Source organism: Castor canadensis, chromosome 16 (genome assembly GCF_047511655.1).
Source record: "Castor canadensis chromosome 16, mCasCan1.hap1v2, whole genome shotgun sequence".
Taxonomy (NCBI): Eukaryota; Metazoa; Chordata; class Mammalia; order Rodentia; family Castoridae; genus Castor; species Castor canadensis.
The window spans coordinates 67,509,857-67,527,861 of NC_133401.1; the positions used below are offsets into that span (position 1 = coordinate 67,509,857).

Genomic DNA, 18,005 nt, shown 5'->3' on the forward strand with positions numbered 1-18,005 from the left:
TCCAAATAAGGCAACATTCACAAATTCCAGGGGTTAGAAGGACATGGGCTACAGCCTAGCTGCTACATGTGTCTTCAAGGTCAATTAATGGGATGAGATGTGAGACTCCTTGTCAGAGTTTGACATTCACTTACTTCTCTGCTCAGTTTTTATATTTTTATTTTGATGGACTATTTAGGAAATATAAAACAGACAATGAAAAGTAAAATAAACAAGAGTCATTAAAAAAATAGGGACCAACATCTGTGCTGATTCTTTTCCTCCCCCTGAGAAGACAAGGTGTCCTGGGCTGAATAAAGAATGCTCACCACATCTGGGTGTTGCCTGTTCTTCCAACAATACTTCATGTGAACTCTTCATCTGTTCACAGCCCACAACCTATGCCTTAGAAATATTTCTGACCACTGAATGTGAGCTCACTCTTACTGGTTTATGTTATGAGTGTTTAATGCTTCTTCTGATTAGAGAAGTAGTAATACTCACTAGAGAAAAGTTGAAAATTACTAACATGTGACTATGAAACCTACCAAATCCTACCACCCAGTAATAACTGTCAGTAGCTTGTGAAAACATCCTTTAGATATTTTCTCTAAGCATATATTATTATATCTTATTCCAAAATAACTGAGGGCAGAGGTTCTGGTAAAGATGGAATAAGCACTCTCTACCCCTTCTCTCTCTCACTAAATTCAATTAACACTCCCGAATGGACTTCACAGAGCAGTTGAGAATTCTAAAAAATAAATGAGACTCCCAGTTTCCAGTGTGGCAGGTAAAGAGCTTGGAAGTCATCTCTCCATCTAATAAGAGTTGAACAAACTGAAAAATGAGCAATTCTTCCTAAAGCTGGTAGAGAAGTAAACTTGCAGGGTGCTCTAGTTTGGAACTGGAAGTCCCCCCACACCAGGTCCTGTATTAAAATCTTCACCATGAGCTATTAGGAAGTAATGGAAACTTTTAGGAGGCGGGACATGCTCTTGAAGGGGATATTGACATCTCTCTCTCTCTCTCTCTCTCTCTCTCTCTCTCTCTCTCTCTCTTCTCCCCTACCCTCCTCCTCCCTCTCCCTGCTTCCCAGTTGCTATAAAGTGAATGGCTCCCTCTGCCACATACTCCTGCCATGATGTCCTGTGCCACCACAGACCCAACACAATAGGGCTAAATGGCCCTGGACTGAAACCTCTGAAACTGAGCTAAAATAAACCTTTCCTCCTTTTAAGTTGGTTCTCTCAGGTATTTTGTCCAATTGGCAGAAAGCATACAGGACAAACTGCTGTCCCTAGAATTAGAGACAAACAAGTTGATAGTGAGAATCACAGCTTACCAGAACAGAGTCCCGTGAGTAGAAACCTCCATGGGAACCGGTGCCGGGTAGGAAGGGCAGAGGTGTGATCGAAGAATTGCTGGAGAACCAGTGTGGACGAGTCTGAGTGTTAAAAACTCCAGAAAGACATAGTCTTCCTCTTCCTTCTCCAGGAGGATCTCCTGCTTTTATGAGTCTTACCTCCAAGTGCTTAAGTAGATTATCAGTGAATAGTGGAGAAAAATGCCCTTGTACTTTCAGGGGAAAGGGATGGGAAAAGCAACCATTTTGAAATATACCAGAGCCTCTGGCTTCTTAATGAGACTTCCCTCAGGAGAAATTAAGCAGAACTTAACCTGATGGGGTTCTGTCACAGCTTCACTGATATGAGGAAGGATAAGAACCAACTCTACCATACCTTGCCCCCCGCCCTGCCGTCTAGCCTTCCTTGGAGGGTAGGAGAGATATTCATGTCTTGCCTCCTGTAGCTATTCTGTCTCATCTAAGGAAAGAAAACCAAGATGAGTGTGTGTGAAGTTCACAGTCCAAATGTCCGGCTCACCAAAATACTAAGGAGTATGCACAGAGCTATAGAACACTTGTCCTCTCCCCACCTTGCCATCTCATCATTAAAAAAATTTCTTTTTGCCTAATACATCATGTCTGCCTTTCAACAAAATTAAATGGAGAAATATCCCAAGTCCATTGATAGGAAGAAGTAACATTATCATGATGCCAGTTGTCTTAGTCCATTCAGACTGCTATTGCAAATACCTTGAACTGGGGAATCTATAAGCAATAGAATTTATTGCTCATAGTTCCAGAGGCTGGGAAGTCCAAAGTCATGGCACCAGTAGATCTGGTGCTGGTGAGAGCCCAGTCCCCATAAGTGATGGAACTTTTTGGTTGTGTCCTCATATGGCAGAAGAGACAAATGAGCCTTTAAATTAGCTCCAAAGGGAAGGCTGAGGCATGGCTCAAGTGGTAGAGTGCCTGCCTAGCAAGTACAGGCCCAGAGTTCAAACCCCAGTACCATCACTACCACCACCAAAAAAAAAAAAGTAGCTCCAAAGGGAAGAAAGTTTGTAGGCTTTCCAGGCATGTCTGTGCTTTTTCAGTAGCATTATTATGACTTTTAAAAGGAGTTATTTAATGTTATTTCTTTTTGTAAGAACTTAATAATAAGTGTTCTTTACAGTCCTGCAAGAAGACTTTTGCACATTAGTGTCTATTAATTTAAAAATATTTCCATTTCATTTGTAACAACTTGTTTTCATTTCTAGAATGTTTTTATTTTTAAAAAGAAGATACGTAGCAGTGAATGTAGCTAAATCTTTTAGATATATTCCAAAATATTTATAAAACACTTCTAAAATGATGACTTTCTAAGAAAAATTATTAATTTTTAAAGCACAAATCACACATTAAAAAATCTGTGAATTTAATTTATATTTAATTGAAAATATCAGGTATGTTTTATAAAAATCTTAATTTGAGAACACCAAAGGAAACTGCCCAGAATCTAATGTGGTAACCTATTAATAACAATACTTTATTGAGAATACTGCTGATACATGTTTTTTCATGAAATCTATTGTTAAGTAATTTTTATTGCGCAATGGTGTTACCATTACATTTCCCTGATGAAGTTCAATGAGCATTGCTAGGCATGGCTCAAGTAGCAGAGCACCTGCCTCCCAAATGCTGAGTTCAAACTCCAGTACTGCAAAAAAAAAAAAAAAAAAAAGACAGAAGGTATATGGTTGAGCTCCTAGCTCAATGATAGAGCACTTTGCTTAGCATGCATGAAGTCCTAAAGTTCAATCCCAAGCATCATAGGCAAAAAAAAAAAAAAAAAAAAAAGAAGAAGAAAGGAAGGAAAGAGGGAAGGATGAAAGGAAGGGGGAGGTGAGGGGAGAAAAGGGGAGAGAAGGGGAGGGAAGGAAGGAAGGAAATGAGAGAAAGAAGGAAGGAAGAGAGAAAGAGAAAGAAAGAGCAGAAGAAAAGAAAAAGAAAAAGTCAACCAACCACACAAAAGACCTCACCTCTTATAAAAGTACTAACCCCATGAGAGTGGAACCCTCATGACTTAATAACTTCCCCAGTGCTCCACCTCTCAATAACTGTACATTGCAGATTAGGTATCAATATATAAATTTTCAAGTGAACATACTCAACTCTTAGCATCAATTCTTCTCAACCTGAGCTATTAAAAGCAATCCCAGAAAATTATTTTATGGATGCTGATGAACTAATTCTAAAATTTGTATGGAAAGGCAGAAGATTCAGGTCTGTAAATATAATATTAAAGAACAAAGTTAGAGTACTGACATTTGCTTCTTTCAAGACTTATTATAGGGAGTGGGAGGTAAAGGGGTAAAGAAGAGTATTCAAAAGAATTGAACAGCCCAAAGTTTTAGCACACCCATAGTGGGCATTGGGACATACCTTTGAGTGTCAACTTAAATATTAATAACAAATATCAGGACTGAAAAATAGGCACAGTGTGTGCAGGGGGCGGGGTACTCTTTGGAGGGGGGAGGGTGAAGGAAGGACATTAAGGTGATGGTACATGGTAGATGGAATTCATATACCTATGTGAAGCCAGAACTAAAAAACCTATTGCAATTGCTTTAAGTGGGGTGGGAAGGGGGCTGAGGGGGAAATGATGGGGTAATGTAAGTAATGTACCATATAAATCTAATTGAATTTTCACTACAAATCTCCCCATATAATGAATATATCCTAATAAAATTTATAATAAAAAAGAATTATAAAGCTATGGTATTGGTGAAAGAACAGGCAAATAGATCAGTAAAATAGTACAGAGAGCTCAGAAATAGATTCACGAATACTGTCAATTGCCTTTCGACATAGAAGCAAAGCCACTTTTCAATAAAGAGTAATGGACCTCCATAAGGGAAAAAAGGATACTAGACATAGTCTTTATACTCTTCACTAATATCCACTCAAACTGGATAACAGATGAAACACAAACTATAAAACTCCTAGGAGGTAACACAGGGGGAAATCTAGATAGCCTAGGGTATGGTGGTGACTTTTTAGATATACCCAAAAGCCATGATCCATGAAAGAAAAAACTAATAAGCAGGATTTTGTTAAAAATAAAAATTCTGTTCCACTAAAGATATTGTCAGAAAAATGAAGCGATAAGCCAGAGAATGGTAGAAAATATTTGCAAAGAAATCTATGAAAAACTGGGCAAGGTGGCACATACCTCGTAATCCCAGCTACTCAAGAGACTGAGGAAGGAGGGTCATGAGTTTGAGGCCAGTTTGGGCTACATAGCAAGACCCTATCTCAACCCTTCTCCCAAGAAATACATGACAAAGGACTGCTATTCAAATTACAAAAAAAAAAAAAAAACTCCCAAAATTCCACAGCAAAAATACTAACAATTCATTCTTTTGGTGGGTCTGCCATTTAAACTCAGAGCTTTGCACTTGCAATGCGGGTGGGCACTCTACCCCTTGAGCCACAACTCCAGTCCATTTTATTCTTGTTATTTTGGAGATGGTGTATTGTGAAATATTTGTGTGGGCTGGCCTCAAACCTCAATCCTTCCAATCTCAGTCTCCCATGTAGCTAAGATTATAGTTAGGAGCTACCAGCGCCCAGCTAACAATTCATTTCTTAAAAAATGGACAAAAGACCTGAACAGATACTTCACCAAAGAAGATACACCTAATAATCAAATGAAAAAAAATGCTTGGCACTGTACATTTTGAGGGAATTACAAATTAAAACAATAACAAGATAGCATTACATATTTATTAAAATGGCCAAAATTCAAAATACTGATCACACCAAAAGCTGATGAGGATGTATAACACCAGGAACTCTCACGCATGGCTGGTGGAAGTACAGAAAGGTACAACCACATTGAAAGATAGCTTGGCTATTTTTTTAAAAATAAAACTAGACACATTTTCCCATACAATCCAATACTCATTGGTATTTACCTAAATGAATTGAAATCTTGTGTCTACACAAAAACAAATGCATGGTGGCACACATCTTTAATCCCAGCACTTGGAAGGCTGAAGCAGGTGGATTGAGAGAGTTTGAGGCCAACCTGGGCTACATAGCAAGACCCTGTTTAGAACAAACAAACAACCAATCAAACAAACACAATCCAAATGTTTATAGTATATTTTTTCATAATTGCCCAAACTTGAAATCAACCAGAGTGTATTCAATAAGTAAAGTGATGAATAAAGTGTGGTACACTCAGACAATGAAATATTATTCATTCCTAAATGGGGGTTGGGGGAGCTATGAAGACATGGAGGAAAGTTAAGTGCATAGCAAAAAATGAAAGAAGTCAAGCTGAAAAAGGCTATGTTCTGTGTGACTCCAGGTTACGTGAAACTCTGGAAAAGGCATGAATACAATAAAATACAGTAAAATGATCAGTGATTGCAAGGAGCAGGGGCTGGGAAGGTTGATTAGGTACAGCAGAGAAGAATTTAGAGCAGTGGGATTTCTGTATAATATTATAATGGTGGACAGCTGTCCTTATACACTTACTAAAACATATAGAATGTGCAACACAAGAGTGAGCCCTAATGTAAACTATGGACTTTGGATGATAATAACGGGTCACTGTTGCTTCATTGATTATGACAAATGTACCACCTTGCTGCAGTCCAGAGATATGTGGTACATGGGGCTGAGATAATGGTGCAAGGGCAATACGGGAACTTTCAGTTACTTTCCACTCAATTTTGTTGTGAATCTAAAACTTCTCTAAAAAAAACAGTTTGTTAAAAATTATAGCAAATGTACTGTAAAGGAAATGGATTGCTAAATACCACGGAACCAGCATGAGTTCTGACCCCCTTCTTTCATGTCTGTTTGATATTGTCTGGTCTAGACTCAGCCTGAAACCCAGATGGATGCACTGGGCGTGAAAAGAAAAAGTTCTAAAGGAAAACTTCCATGTGAAGAGTGGGAAAGAGGGTCTTCATGTGTAGTCGAGGGTGGGGGAAACCTGTTTGTTTCCATCCTTTCCATCCCACCTCTCTGTAGTCCCACAGAAGTACAACAACAGTGGCAGGTGGGAAGGAACCTAAAACTCTGAGGGGGGAAAACCATTTCTGACCAAAGGAACAATGAACTTCAAAAGTATAGGGGAAATCCCCATGGCTTTTGTTTTCTCTTTCCTTTCAATGGTTGGCTCCAGATGAGACACAATTACAGGAAATACGCCACCAAGTATGAAAACTGAAGTCCCATTGAAACCCAGGAAGATGGTGTGGAGGGAGGAATTGGAAGCTGGGAAGTATTGGAGAGATCATATAGAGGAAGGAGTTAAAAAATCCATCTGACCTGCATCAAGTTGTGTATGACTCTCATACTGGCCTCTTAGCTGTGCTTGTGCATGCATGAATCTGACCCTAACATCAACTTGATAGCTTTGAGACCTGAATTACAGGGTAAAAACCACTCAGGTCCCAGATGAGGCACTGGGTGTATACTCACAGGACAAATACACCACTACTGCAAAGGCTTTGAAAACTCACCTGAGATGGGAGCCACAGCCCTCAGAAAGCAGGTGGGAATTTGTCTGCAAAAACATACAAAACTCAATATCTTCTGTAGGATTTAAACAGTTACACAGTAAAATACTCAGCATGTCAGGAGATAATACGTGATTGCACAACATCTGAAGAAGCAGGAAAACCTTTTACTTTTTTATTTCCAATTGATACAAAAACACAAATTATACATAGTAACAGGTACCCTGTGATGTTCTGATATATGTTTACTTTTTGTAATGTTACATCAGGGTAAGTACCTCTATCTCTTCAAGTCACCTGTCATCTTCTCATGTTGAAAACATGGTGATTGTAACTTAGAACTCACTGACCCACCCACGGTCTGATAACTACCATTCCATTCTCAACTTGTATGAGATTACTTTTTTATTTTGCACAAATGAGTGAGATTGTGCAGTACTCGACTTCCTTTATAAGAAAAGGAAATTGGAGACATCAGGAATAATGTAGTAGTATCGAAAGTGATACACCTACCACACTTAATTAACATAATTATCTTTAATTTCTTCCACATTGTCACACGTCAGGATTTCACTCTTTAGGGCTGAACTGTATTCCATGGTTCATCAGTTGGGACGCTTATGTTGATTTTCATATTTTGGCAATTGTGACTAGTGTTGTAATGAACGTGAGAGTTACAGAACTCTCTTTAGCATACTGATTTCATTTCTTTGGCTATGTACACAATAGTGGGATAGCTAGATCATGTGGAAGTTTTATTTTTAATTTTTAAAGGAAATCTCATACTGTTTTCCAAATGGCCGTGCTAATTCAGAAGTGGGAAAACATTGATATCTCATAAGGGAAAAGACAATCAAATGAAGTCAACCCAGAGATAACACAGGTACTATTAGAAGACATTAAAGAACCTACTATGTTTATGCTCCAGGAATTAAGGGCATACAGATCTCGAAATGAACAGAAAGCCTCTGCAAAGAAATAGTGTATATTTTTAAAGACAAATGGAAATTTAGAACTTAAAATACAATAACCAAAATAAAGAAACTCATTGATTGGAAAAGAAGTCAGTGAATCTGATTATGGAGTAATAGAAATTATCCAAAATGAGTAACAGAGAACAATGTAGGAAAATGAGTGGAGCTACAGAAGTCTGTGGAACACTTACGTCTTCAGAGTGCCAAAAGGAAAGGAGAAAGAATAAAAGAGTGCAGAAAAATTGTTAAAAAATAATGGCCCAATTCCTAGCCAGAGCAATTAGGCAAGAAGAAGGAATAAAAGGAATACAAATAGGTAAAGAAACTGTCAAAATATCCCTATTTGCAGATGACATGATCCTATACCTTAAAGACCCAAAAAACTCTACTCAGAAGCTTCTAGCATCATCAATAGCTATAGCAAGGTAGCAGGATATAAAACCAACATAGAAAAATCATTAGCATTTCTATACACTAACAATGAGCAAACGGAAAAGAATGTATGAAAACAATTCCATTTACAATAGCCTCAAACAAAATCAAATACCTAGGTGTAAACCTAACAAAAGATGTGAAAGACCTCTACAAGGAAAACTATACACTTCTGAAGAAAGAGATTGAGGAAGACTATTGAAAGTGGAGAGATCTCCCATGCTCATGGATTGGTAGAATCAACATAGTAAAAATGTCGATACTCCCAAAAGTAATCTACATGTTTAATGCAATTCCCATCAAAATTCCAATGACATTCATTAAAGAGATTGAAAAATCTACTGTGAAATTTATATGGAAACACAAGAGGCCACGAATAGCCAAGGCAATACTCAGTCAAAAGAACAATGCAGGAGGTATCACAATACCTGACTTCAAACTATATTACAAAGCAATAACAATAAAAACAGCATGGTACTGGCACAAAAACAGACATGAAGACCAGTGGAACAGAATAGATGACCCAGATATGAAGCCACACAACTATAAGCAACTTATCTTTGACAAAGGAGCTAAAAATATACGATGGAGAAATAGCAGCCTCTTCAACAAAAACTGCTGGGAAAACTGGTTAGCAGTCTGCAAAAAACTGAAACTAGATCCATGTATATCACCCTATACAAATATTAACTCAAAATGGATCAAGGATCTTAATATCAGACCCCAAACTCTTAAGTTGATACAAGAAAGAGTAGGAAATACTCTGGAGTTAGTAGGTATAGGTAAGAACTTTCTCAATGAAACCCCAGCAGCACAGCAACTAAGAGACAGCATAGATAAATGGGACCTCATAAAACTAAAAAGCTTCTGTTCATCAAAAGAAATGGTCTCTAAACTGAAGAGAACACCCACAGAGTGGGAGAAAATATTTGCCAACTATACATCAGACAAAGGACTGATAACAAGAATATATAGGGAACTTAAAAAACTAAATTCTCCCAAAACTAATGAACCAATAAAGAAATGGGCACGTGAACTAAACAGAACTTTCTCAAAAGAAGAAATTCAAATGGCCAGAAAACACATGAAAAAATGCTCACCATCTCTAGCAATAAAGGAAATGCAAATTAAAACCACGCTAAGATTCCACCACACCCCTGTTAGAATAGCCATCATCAGCAACACCACCAACAACAGGTGTTGGTGAGGATGCGGGGAAAAAGGAACCCTCTTACACTGTTGGTGGGAATGTAGACTAGTACAACCACTCTGGAAAAAAATTTGGAGGCTACTTAAAAAGCTGGACATCGATCTACCATTTGATCCAGCAATACCACTCTTGGGGATATACCCAAAAGACTGTTACTCCAGAGGCACCTGCACATCCATGTTTATTGCGGCACTATTCACAATAGCCAAGTTATGGAAACAGCCAAGATGCCCCAGCACTGATGAATGGATTAAGAAAATGTGGTATCTATACACAATGGAATTTTATGCAGCCATGAAGAAGAACGAAATGTTATCATTCGCTGGTAAATGGATGGAACTGGAGAACATCATTCTGAGTGAGGTTAGCCTGGCTCAAAAAACTAAAAATCGTATGTTCTCCCTCATGTGTGGACATTAGATCAGGGGCAAACACAACAAGGGGATTGGACTATGAGCACATGATAAAAGTGAGAGCACACAAGGGAGGGGTAAGGATAGGTAAGACACCTAAAAAACTAGCTAGCATTTGTTGCCCTTAACGCAGAGAAACTAAAGCGGATACCTTAAAGCAACTGAGGCCAATAGGAAAAGGGGAACAGGTACTAGAGAAAAGGTTAGATCAAAAAGAATTAACCTAGAAGGTAACACCCATGCACAGGAAATCAATGTGAGTCAATGCCCTGTATAGCTATCCTTATCTCAACCAGCAAAAACCCTTGTTCCTTCCTATTATTGCTTCTACTCTCTCTACAACAAAATTAGAAATAAGGGCAAAATAGTTTCTGCTGGGTATTGGGGGGGGAGAGGGAGGGGGCGGAGTGGGTGGTAAGGGAGGGGGTGGGGGCAGGGGGGAGAAATGAACCAAGCCTTGTATGCACATATGAATAATAAAAGAAAAATGAAAAAAAAAAAAAGAAAGAAAATTGTTCAGAGACAAGGGGAAAGTTGTGATAATTGTAAAAAAACAAAAACAAAAACAAAAAAAAAGATTTGCGAAATTAGACAAACTCCAAATGGAATAATTTTTTTAAAAAACATGCCCACATACACCATAATCAGACATGTGAAAACTAAAGATAAAGAAATGTATCTTAAAACAACGGGAAAAAAGAGGCAAAATATTTATAAGGAAACAGCGATCCAAATAATTGCAGATTTCCTATTAGAAAACATGGAACCCAAAGGGGAAAGAAGATTATTGTTAAACTATTGAAAGAAAAGGATCGTTCAACACAGAATATCAGATCCAGGACAAAATATCCTTCAGGGATAAAATGAAATAAGAATCTTCTCAGAAGGGAGGCTAAGATGATTTGCTTTTTAATTCGAAAAGAAGTGACAGAGTAAGTTTTTCAGACAGAAAGGAATGAATGAAAAGGTAATCAGAAATAAAGGGACAGCATCTAAAAAGGTTATCCTGGTAAATGTAAGTCTGTTATTGGGTGGGAATGATGGTACATACCTGTAATTCTAGCACTTGGGAGACAGAGGCAAAAGAATTATGAATTTGAGGCTAATCTGAGCCAATGCTTAATTCCCTCAGGGTTTTAAACACACCTTTTGAAACATGTTTGATGTTAAAAATAAAAAGTACATCATTTGGGCTGGGGATGCAGCGCAGGGGTATAGCATTTGCCTAGCATGCACAAGGTCCTATATTCAACCCCAGCACTACAAAACAAAATGAAAGCAAGCAAGCAAACAAACAATTTTCTTTTTTTAAAATTTCTTTTATTCATATGTGCGTACAATGTTTGGGTCATTTCTCCCCCTTTCCCCCCACCCCCTCTCTTTCCCTTTGCTCTCTCCCTCTCCCCCCTTACCCCCTTGCTACCAGGCAGCAACTATTCTGCCCTTATCTCTAATTTTGTTGAAGAGAGAGTATAAACAATAATAGGAAGGACCAAGGGTTTTTGCTAGTTGAGATAAGGATAGCTGTACAGGGAGTTTACTTGCATTGCTTTCCTGTACATATGTGTTACATTCTAAATTAATTCTTCTCAAACTAACCTTTCCTCTAGTTCCTGGTCCCCTTCTCCTAATGGCCCCTGTCATTTTAAAGTTTCTGTATTAGTTTCTCTGCATTGAGGGCAACAAATGCTATCTAGCTTTTTAGGTTTCTTACCTATCCTCATACCTTCCTTGTGTGCTCTCGCTTTATCATGTGATCAAAGTCCAGTCACCTTGTTGTGTTTACCCTTGATCTAATGTCCGCATATGAGGGAGAACATATGATTTTTGGTCTTCTGAGCCTGGCTAACTTTGCTCAGAATGATGTTCTCCAGTTTCATCCATTTACTTGTGAATGATAAGATTTCATTCTTCTTCATGGCTGCATAAAATTCCATTGTGTATAGATACCACATTTTCTTAACCCATTTGTCAGTAGTGGGGCATCTTGGCTGTTTCCATAACTTGGCTATTGTGAATAGTGCCGCAATAAACATGGATGTGCAGGTGCCTCTGGAGTAACCTGTGTCACATTCTTTTGGGTATATCCCCAAGAGTGGTCTTGCTGGATCATATGGTAGATCTATGTTTAGATTTTTAAAAGGCCTCCAAATTTTTTTCCAGAGTGGCTGTACTAGTTTGCCTTCCCACTAGCAGTGTAAAAGGGTTCCTTTTTCCCCGCATCCTTGCCAACACCTGTTGTTAGTGGTGTTTCTAATGATGGCTATTCTAACAGGGGTGAGGAGGAATCTTAGTGTGGTTTTAATTTGCATTTCCTTTATGGCTAGAGATAGTGAGCATTTTTTCATGTGTTTTTTGACCATTTAAATTTCTTTTTTTGAGAAAGTTCTGTTTAGTTCACTTGCCCATTTCTTTATTGGTTCATTAATTTTGGGAGAGTTTAGTTTTTTGAGTTCCCTATATATTCTGGTTATCAGTCCTTTGTCTGATGTGTAGCTGGCAAATATTTTCTCCCACTCTGTGGGTGGTTTCTTCAGTTTAGAGACCATTTCTTTTGATGAACCGAAGCTTTTTAGTTTTACGAAGTCCCATTTATCTATGCTATCTCTTAGTTGCTGAGCTGCTGAGGTTCCATTGAGAAAATCCTTGCCTGTACCTATTAGTTCCAAAGTATTTCCTACTTTTTCCTATACCAACTTTAGAGTTTGGGGTCTGATATTAAGATCCTTGACCCATTTTGAGTTAATATTGGTATAGGGTGATATACATGGATCTAGTTTCAGTTTTTTGCAGACTGCTAACCAGTTTTCCCAGCAGTTTTTGTTGAAGAGGCTGCTATTTCTCCATCGTATATTTTTAGCACCTTTGTCAAAGTCAAGTTGGTTATAGTTATGTGGCTTCATATCTGGGTCATCTATTCTGTTCCACTGGTCTTCATGTCTGTTTTTGTGCCAGTACCATGCTGTTTTTATTGTTATTGCTTTGTAATATAGTTTGAAGTCAGGTATTGTGATACCTCCTGCATTGTTCTTTTGACTGAGTATTGCCTTGGCTATTCGTGGCCTCTTGTGTTTCCATATAAATTTCACAGTAGATTTTTCAATCTCTTTAATGAATGTCATTGGAATTTTGATGGGAATTGCATTAAACATGTAGATTACTTTTGGGAGTATCGACATTTTTACTATGTTGATTCTACCAATCCATGAGCATGGGAGATCTCTCCACTTTCTATAGTCTTCCTCAAACTCTTTCTTCAGGAGTTTATAGTTTTGCTTGTAGACGTCATTCACATCCTTTGTTAAGTTTACTCCTAGGTATTTGATTTTTTTTTGAGGCCATTGTAAATGGAATTGTTTTCATATATTCTTTTTCAGTTTTTTCATTATTAGTGTATAGAAATGCTAATGATTTTTCTATGTTGATTTTATATCCTGCTACCTGCTATAGCTGTTGATGGTGTCTAGGAGCTTTTGAGTAGGGTTTTTTGGGTCTTTAAGGTATAGGATCATATAGTTTGCAAATAGAGATATTTTGACAGTTTCTTTACCTATTTGTATTCCTTTTATTCCTTCTTCTTGCCTAATTGCTCTGGCTAGGAATTCCAGTACTATGTTGAATAGGAGTGGGGATAGTGGGCATCCTTGTCTCATTCCTGATTTTAGGGGGAATGGTTTCAGACAAACGATTTTCTGATTGGGTTTCCAAAGCATATAGATACAATACATAAGACAATTGTAATGTAAAGGGTGAGTTCAACAGCCTATTTGTTGAACTGTTGTTTAAATTTTTGCATCTGTATTGCACTTAAGTTAATATGTTGTTATATATGCATAGCACAAGCCACAGAATGACCATAAAAAACTATACTAAGACATATAGCAGAAGCATACAAAAAAAAAACTAACATGGAATGTAAAAAATTTTTTCCTTTTTCCCAGTTGAAATGACTGTTTTTCATACCTGATTGCACTGGCTAACACCTCCAGTAGTGAGGTTCTTCAAAGGATGTAGTGAAAGTGAACATCCTTGTTGTCTTCCTGGTTGTAAGGATAAATAATTCAATCTTTCACCAATAATGTCAGCTGGAGCTTTTCCATAATGTCCTTTGCAGAACTTCTTTATATAAATTGCCTTCTGTTTCTAGTTTGATAGTTTTTTTTTAATCAAACATAGATGTTAAGAAAAGGGTGAATGAGAGTGAACATGGTGGATGTATTTTGCATTCATATATAAAAATAGAGGAATGAAACCTGTTGAAATTGTTCTAAGAAGAGACAATGGAGGGGGTGACTCTAACTAAGATATACTATAAGCACATATGCAAATATCACAGTGTATCCCCTTGTACATCTGCTATATGCTAATGAAATTTCAACAATTTTTAAAAGAATAGATGTTGTATTTTTTAAAATGCCTTATTTTCTTTTATTGAGGTGACCATATTCTTTCTTTCTTCCTTTCTTGGCAGTACTGGGAATTGAACTAGGACCTCATGCTTGCTAGGCTAAGGCTCTACCACTTGAGCCACTCCTTCAGTTCTTTGACTTTAAGTTTGTTTTTCAGAAAGAGTCTTGAGCTTTCGTTCTGGTTGACCTTGGACCAAGATCCTACTACCTCTGCCTTCCAAGTAGTGGGGCCACAGATGTGCACCACTATAATCAGTCCTCTTTTTTAGTTTCTTAATATGGTGTACTAGTTTCCTAGGGCTCCTATAATAAATTTCCATAAACTTGGTGGTGGCTTAAAAACATAAATTTATTCTCTCATGTTAGTATGGAAGATAGAAGTCTGAAATCAAGGTTTCATCAGGGCCATGCTCACTCTGAAAGCTCTGGGACAGAATCCTTCTTGCCTCTTTCCTCTTTTAAATAGCTTTGTATCTATCTTTTTTTCTTTTTTATATAATGTTGAATTTGATCTGTTGAACTTTTCTCCCCTTCTTTTTGGTGGCATTGGAGTTTGAACTCAGGAACCTCATGCTTGTTAGGCACTTGAGTCACTCTGCTGGCCCGATGTGTTGAACTTTTGTTTAAATTTTTGCATCTGTGTTCATTAGATATTAGCTGATATTTTTCTTTTCCTGTAATTTTTTTGGTCTGATTTTATTTTTATTTTTTTCTTTCAGTTTTTTTTCTGCTTTCTTTTTAAATTTTTTTTCTTTCAGATCTTCCTTCCTTCCTACCTTCCTTCCTTCTTTCGTTTGTCTGGTTTTGATAGACTGACCTTATAGAAGTAGTTGGGACATACTCTTTCCAGTTTAATTTCATGGGATAGCTTGTGTAAAAGTGTTACTATTTCTTCACTAAATGTTTGATAGAATTCCCTAGTGATACCATCTGGGCCTGGAGTTTTCTTTGTGGGTAAGTTTATAACTAAAAATTTTTCTTTCATGAATATAGTGGTATTTAACTTACTTATTTCTTCTTCAGTTAGCTTTGGTAGTTTCTTCCTTTCAAGAGATTTGTGAATTTCACCTAGCTTATCAAACTTATAGGTGCCTTACTCTGTTTTATGCCACTATAGTAGAATAACAGACTGGGCTATTTATAATGAGTAAATGTGTTGGCTCATTGTGAGTAAATTCTGCAGGCTGAGAAGTCCCAGAGAGTCTTCTTGCTACAGCACCCCCTGATGGAAGGGCAGAGGGCAAGAGCCCATAAGAAGTCAAACTCACAACCTTAAGTCTTTTAATGATTGGCATTAGTCCATTAATTAGGGTGGAGCCCTCTTGGCTTAATTACCTCTCAAAAGTCCCATCTCTTAACACTGCTGAACTGGGGATTAAGTTTCCAACTCATGTTTTTAGGGGGACACATTCAAATCAGCACTGGAAAAAAATTTTATAACATTGTTATTCTTCAGTTATCTGCAAAATCTATGATGATATAACCTCTCATTCCTGTGTTAGGAAATTTGTGTCTTTTCTATTTCATTATAATAGATTTGGATTAAAGTTTGTATATTTTCTCTCTCTCTCTATCCATTTTCTACTTTATCGATTTCCTCCGATGTTATTATTTATTTTCTGCTTTATTTTGAGTTTAATTTACTTCTCCTTTTCATTTTTTCTTAAGGTATAATCTCCAATCACTAATTGGAGATATTTCTTATTTTCTAATTAAGTGTGTGTTGCCATAAATCCCCTAATTACATTCCACAAGTTCTCATATGTGTATTTTTGCTTTCATTTGATGAAGAATATTTTCTAATTTTACATTTGACTTATTCTTTCACTCATAAATTATGTAGAGTTGTATCACTGGCTTTCAAACATTTGGGGACTTCACATTCTTCTGCTGTTGATGGCTAGGTTAATTCCCTTGTGGTCAGACAACATAATTTATATCACTTAAATCCTGTCTTTATTAAGACTTGTTTTATGGCACTGAATGTAGTTTATTTTGGTAAATGTTTCCTGTGTACTTGAAAAGAATGTATATTTTTGTTGTTGTTGGGTGTTCTATAGATATCCATTAGGTTAAATTCATTAACAGTGATAATAAGCTACTCTTTATCCTATTAATCTCATCCAATGCGTTTTTCATATCAGATATTCTAATTTTCATCTGTACAAGTTCTATGTCTCTAACTTATTGAATGTTGCAATTTTGGTATAATTTATTTTTTAATGTTCTTTTTTTTTTCTCAAAAAACAAAAATAACCAGATTTATTTAATTCACTAGAAAGATGTAAAAAAAAAAAAAAAAGCCTAGGACATACATACAGGTACACACCCCACATTCCTAAAGGAAAAAACAACAAAGTTCTGTTCAAATTAGAGAAAATTACCACCAGTCTGGAAGATGTGTCCACGCCCCATTCCGTGTCCCCTTCCTCTTGCAGCCACTTGGGCCCTCAGGACAGCAGCTTTTCCTCGGCCAGCCCCTGAGCCTTGCTTTTTATTTTTCATGTTAACATTTGTGTGTTTTTTAGCATGTCAGGCAAAATCAAAAAGCAAAGTTTGCTGCCATGGGTGTCCACTTGCTCCACTGTGCCATTCGGCCATCTCTGTGTGTGACTGTGATATTGGACATCTGGCAATTTATGTTGTCTTCCACTTCAACGAGCTTCCCTCCATATACCTCACTGGTGTTGGTCTCACAAGTCACAATGTGGTTCTCAGCTTTAATTGGCACACCAGTAGACATCTTGACAGGAAGAGAGTTCAACTTCAGCCGTTACTTCCTTCTCTTCAGTTTCAGATCACGAAGGCATGAGAGAATTGAATCCGTTTTAATGTTCTTGTCTGGTAATTCTAACACACATATCTGCTCTGAGTCAGTCTCCATTGACTGTTTTTTCTTCATTATGATCATGTCTTCTCGCTTCTTTGTACACCTGGTAATTTTTGGCTGGATGCTATATGTTGTGAATTTTATCCTTGTTGGGTGCTGGATATTTTTATATTCATACAAATATTCTTGACCATTGTTCTGGTAGACAGTTAAGTTACTAAGAAACAATCTGATCCTTTTGGGTCCTGTTTTTATGACTCATTTATGACATGTCTGAAGCAATACTGACTTGGGATGATATTCCTTACTAGTAAGACAAGAGCTTTCTGAACAATCTATCCAATGTCTCATGAATTATTAGTTATTTTTGAACATGGCTATTGGGAAGATGCAGGGTTCCCAGCCTTGTTTGAGCATCAAGCTATACTGCCCCTAACACTTTCAGGAGGTTCTTTCCCTGGTCTTGAGTAGGATCCTCACATACAAATGCTAATCAGTATGGCGGTAAATTCTCAGGAGGACCTCTTTGTGGTCTCCTGAGTTCTTTTTCTGTGATGATCTCTCCTCTCCACTATTGTGTCCTTTGACTTTTAGCTGCCTTGTTTTTTCCCTCTAAATTCAACTCAGGAACTCTGCAGTCCTCCATTTTCCCTCCTGCTCTGCTTCTTGGAAACATTCTCAAGACAAACTTGGGTAATAGCAGGACTCATCTTGTTTGATTCCCATCTGTCAGGGATTTCTGTCCCATGATGAGTGATGTTCTATGTCTTTAAAATTATTATTTCATAACTTTTCCTGTCTTATTCCGTTGTTGTGTGTGGAAGAGGGTAAATCTAGCTCCAGTTCATCACCTTGGCTGTAAGTAGTAATCTACAATATTTGATTTTAAGA

General features: G+C 37.4%; 1 pseudogene; it reads right to left on the minus strand.

Annotated features, from left to right (window-relative positions):
* Positions 1-16,654: 16,654 nt before the first annotated feature.
* LOC141417938 (small nuclear ribonucleoprotein Sm D3 pseudogene) lies at positions 16,655-17,027 on the minus strand (annotated as a pseudogene).
* Between the last annotated feature and the right edge of the window lie 978 nt (positions 17,028-18,005).